A 5000-nucleotide genomic window follows, 5' to 3' on the forward strand; every position below is an offset into this window, starting at 1 on the left:
TTTTTTCCCTTACAACTCCTGTTACTTCGTTGTAATGAATATCTTTATATTCCTTGGAAGATTGAATTTCAGGCCAATTGTCCCTGATGTAGGCCTGCCTGTTACATAGGAAAAGGGGTCCTCTTCTGAATAATAATAATAATAATAATAATAATAATAATAATAATAATAATAATAATAATAATAATAATAATAATAATAGGAAGATTGAATTTCCAGCCAATGGTCCCTGAGGTAGGCCTGTTCCATAGGAAAAGGGGTCCTCTTCTGAATAATAATAATAATAATAATAATAATAATAATAATAATAATAATAATAATAGGAAGCAGACCTAAATACCTGTTGTCGACTCCAAGCCTGTTCCTGATACTCCGCGCCTTTGATAACACCAGCCTAAAGAAGGCCTGTTTCCAGTATACACAGATATCCGGAAGGAATAATAATAATAATAATAATAATAATAATAATAATAATAAAATATTGAGGTAGGAGACCCTCTTTCAAGCATGATCTATTTATTTTGTAAGAAGAATAGAAAAGAACTTCTATAAAATAATTGCAGCTGAAGCAGCACTCTCCTTCAGTAGAATAATAATAATAATAATAATAATAATAATAATAATAATAATAATAATAATAATAATAATAATTAGGAAGGAGGCCTTCTCTGAGGGCAGTAGCATTGGCATATATAGCTGTTTTCAGCGGCATGTGATTTATATAGAATCTTGTGAATATTTCCTATTATCTTTTTGTCAACAGCATAGCTGGTACCTGAAACACCAGCTACATGCTGTTGAGAAAAAGATAATAAGAAAAATTGAGAATATTCTATATAAATCAAATTCGGGTGAAAAAGTTATAATAATAATAATAATAATAATAATAATAATAATAATAATAATAATAATAATAATAATAATAATAATAATAATAATAATAATAATAATAATAATAATAATAATAATCTTTGGAGGCTGTGATGGTCCTGTTCCATACGAATAGGGGTCATCTTCTGAATAATAATGATACACTTCAAGACTTTTTATTATTTTATTATGCATTTTTTCCTTTAGATTGTAACTTTATAACTTTATTTAGATATTACGTAAATGCAATATTCATGTTTATCATTTATCATTATTTACAATGAATTTTTGACCACTGTGTTTCTGATTACTTGATAATGGTAGATTTAAAAAAAATTTTTTTTAACATATTTCATTCAAAGTTACATTAGCGCTAACCATCTAAAGTTACCCAGAATGTATTCTTTTCTTGAATTAACCCTAATTTCAAGTTTTCCTAGTCATTTCCCCTTATCATGTCTTTTTGTCATGTGCCTTGGTCATGTCCCATGGTCCTCTCCCCTGGTCATGTTTCCCGATCATGTACCACGGTCATGTTGGTCATGTCCCATGGTCAGGTCTCCTGATCCTGTACCCTGGTAATGTAACCTGGTCATGTCTCCAATTCATGTCCAGTGGTCCTGTCCTATGGCCCTCTTCCCTGGTCATCTCTAGTCATGTAGTATGGTCATGTCTCCTAGTCATGTCTCCTATTCCTATTCCCTGGTCATGTCTCCTGGCCATCCCGGCTGTCCATGACCCTAGGTACGTCCTTATTCCCTGGTTATGCCTCATGGCCATGTCTTCTGGTCATGTCCCATGATCATCTTCCCTGGTCCGGTCCCATGGTCATGTACCTTGGTCATTTTTATTTCCAATATATCCATGGAAAGTGATTTTATTTAGACTACGTTTAGTTACAACATTGCTTTTATAAGGGTAAAATCATAACTCTGTTATTGTTGCATTGAAGCAATTATCTTCCCCAGTAAGAATACCTATTTTTAATGGTACTGAAGTCTATTGTATCAACACCATAAAAAGACAAGTGCTTATTGTACGGTAGACTGGAAGATGATTAAATTTGAGTTATTGTCTTTTTCATAGTTTTGTTTTCCAGGCATTTTTCAATTTATAAAATTGCACTCTGACTGTTTAAGTCCAGTTAAGTGTGACGACTGGATTAAAACTGTCAAAGTTGTTGAAACTTTTTAGCCAAGAAATGAATTTTGGAATTTATATGAAATAGTTTCAATGTCTGAGTCGAACTGAGTTTGGTGGCTATGTTAAAACTGATAAAATTGTTGAAAATTTGCCAATAAACTATTTGGACCATTAGCAGAATTTCAACATACTTTCCAACATCAGATGTCTTAATAAAATAAAGTGACAATTTTTTTTAATATAACTCTGTGAAATGCAGCAGTTTAAAATTGCGAATTACCAGCAAATATAAAATCAAACTTCACGCCTCCCACTGATGAAAAAGAGCACTATTAACCTGTAATAATTTTATGCATGCTTCAATAACTTCCGACAAACACCCCCATCGCTTACTCAAGCGGTCATGAGTGACATCAAGTGACTGCATCAATCATTTCATTCAATCAATAGAGCTTCTTAATAAGTGTAAAAACTTTTACTATTCAGTTCACACTCAAAGTTTTTTTATAAAGGAAAACTGGAAGTGTAATTTACAATTGCATGGGGATCAATAAACCCTTTCACTTCATGATACGGTCAGTGATGAATAATGTGCGCACCTTCTAATGAATGAACGAGAATAATAGAACATGAATAAGCGTTCCGAGTAACGTAAACAGCTTTAATGAATGAAAGAGAATAGTGAATAATGAATGAGTGCCTAGGGGAATATTTGTTTAGTCTTTTCATGTTGTTTGTTATTCGTGGGTGCTCTGTACTCGAGGTGTTATTTGTATTTTATATAGGCTTGCATATGCAAATAATAATAATAATAATAATAATAATAATAATAATAATAATAATAATAATAATAATAATACAATAATAATAATAATAATAGGTAAAAAAATAATAATAATAACACAGACCTTTTTCAGTCATAGAGGCCACACAAAAAGAAAAACACACCAACACTGAATTCATGACTGTGGTTTTACTATACTTCCCCCCTCCCCCTATCAAACCACCCCCCGCCCCACCCCCCCCCCCCACCCAACCCCCCCCCCCCCCCCCTAGAAATCTCCCCGCGTTCCCGACTGATCTCCCTACCCACAACCCTAATTGGAATGGGATATAGTCACGCTAAATTAAATACATAGATGAATAAATGAATTAGCTAATAAATTAATAAATAATTAAGGATATAGATAAATATATAAATATATAAACAAATACATAAATAAATAAAAGGCCTATTTGTTCCTAGATGAATAGCAAGTGTTTACTTCTTGAGTTTCTCGACAAAAAACAACAAATATATCAATTGGGTAAGAGCAATTGGCTCCATGCAAACTTTTATTTATGCAAGTATTTAACAAAGAAAGTAAGGTGTTAGTAACTGTACTAAAATAATGAATGGAGAGAGAGAGAGAGAGAGAGAGAGAGAGAGAGAGAGAGAGAGAGAGAGTGTGTATAATTGTCTCATGAACTTATTTATCTTCTTGATTGCTCGACTTTCCGATGAAAGAGAGAGAGAGAGAGAGAGAGAGAGAGAGAGAGAGAGAGTTAAACTACTTCTTCTGAGACATTATCGTTAGGCTTGTCGTTAACACTGAATTGCAACAAGATGATGACGTAAGTGGCGATGAAACTGCTAATCTGCAATACAGAAATAGGAAAGATATTATATATATATATATATATATATATATATATATATATACATATATATATATATATATATATATATATATATATATACATATACATATTATATACTATATAATTATATATATATATATATATATATATATATATATATATATATATATATATATCCACACATGGGTACTATAGTAGATTCATATCAACCGTGCATTTGATGTCTAGGCCAGTCCCTTACGACGCTCCTGATTGGCTGTTGATAGCCAATCACAGGGCCAGAAACTCTAGGTCTCTCGAGAGAGTTTCACATGGGTAGGATGTATGTTCCACCTCTCCTGAGGAATAGATTTCAAATACGTATTCGTCAGCATGAGAGGTGGAACATAGATCCTACACATGTGAACTCTCGAGAGAGACTGGGAGTTTCCAACACTGTGATTGGCTTATCAACAGCCAATCAGTGGAGCGTCGTAAGGGACTGGCCTAGTCATCAAATGCACGGTTGATGTGAATCTATTGTTATAGTGACTATCTATACAGACACAGAAAAACGAAAACTCACCTAAGCATAAAAAAAATTATAATTCCTTTTACCTGAATGAGCTGGCTTTTCGAGATCAGATAGAAGTTCCCAATATTGAATCCTGGATAATCTTCCATGAGTTCCAGCAAGAGGCCCAGCTAAAAGGAAAGAGAACATATGGAATAATTAAATTAGTAACCTAAGAATAATAATAATAATAATAATTTTTTGGTAGAAGACCCTCTTTTAGGCAAATACTGTTAAAAAAACTGGCAGAATTAAGCGAGCTGCGACGGGCATTCCACGACCACAGCTGCCTCACGTTCACGATTGAACATTGCAAAGACAGCCGCCTCCCCTTCCTTGACGTTCTTGTCGAACAGCGAGATTCCGAATTCAGCACGAAGGTGTACACGAAGCCGACGAACCTGTGATTGTGCATGAACGGTGAGAGCGAGTGCCCTGAGAGGTATAAGCGCTCCACCATCAGCGCCTTCGTCAGGAGGGCCCTCTCACGCTGTTCCTCCTGGAATGACACACACAGTGAGTTGGAGCGCGCCGCCCAGGTCCTCGTCGACAACGGACACACCAATCGTGCTGTTGATGAATCTATAAGGAAAAATATGGAAGCCTGGTACCACCAGGAACCCCGCCCCGATGTTGCAGAGCCCATCAAGCTTTTCTACAATGGGCACCGGTGGTACAAGGAGGACGAACAAGCCCTCAAAAAGATCATCGACGAAAACGTCAGCCCCGCCGACCCAGACAGAAATATTAAGATAATTATATTATAAAACGAAGTAGACGAACAGCCTGGTGA

The 5000-nt window shown here is 34.9% G+C and overlaps 1 protein-coding gene across 1 annotated transcript in view; it reads left to right on the forward strand.

The window, feature by feature from the left end:
- The window catches only part of LOC135212502 (chorion peroxidase-like), a 14456-nt gene extending 14306 nt beyond the window's left edge, over nucleotides 1-150 (forward strand). Inside the window, exon 9 of the mRNA XM_064245998.1 lies at nucleotides 1-150. This exon is cut by the window's left edge and continues 203 nt beyond it. The gene's annotated coding sequence lies outside the window, so the exon portion shown is untranslated.
- The last annotated feature ends 4850 nt before the right edge of the window (nucleotides 151-5000 follow it).

Source organism: Macrobrachium nipponense, chromosome 19 (assembly GCF_015104395.2).
Source record: "Macrobrachium nipponense isolate FS-2020 chromosome 19, ASM1510439v2, whole genome shotgun sequence".
NCBI lineage: Eukaryota > Metazoa > Arthropoda > Malacostraca > Decapoda > Palaemonidae > Macrobrachium > Macrobrachium nipponense.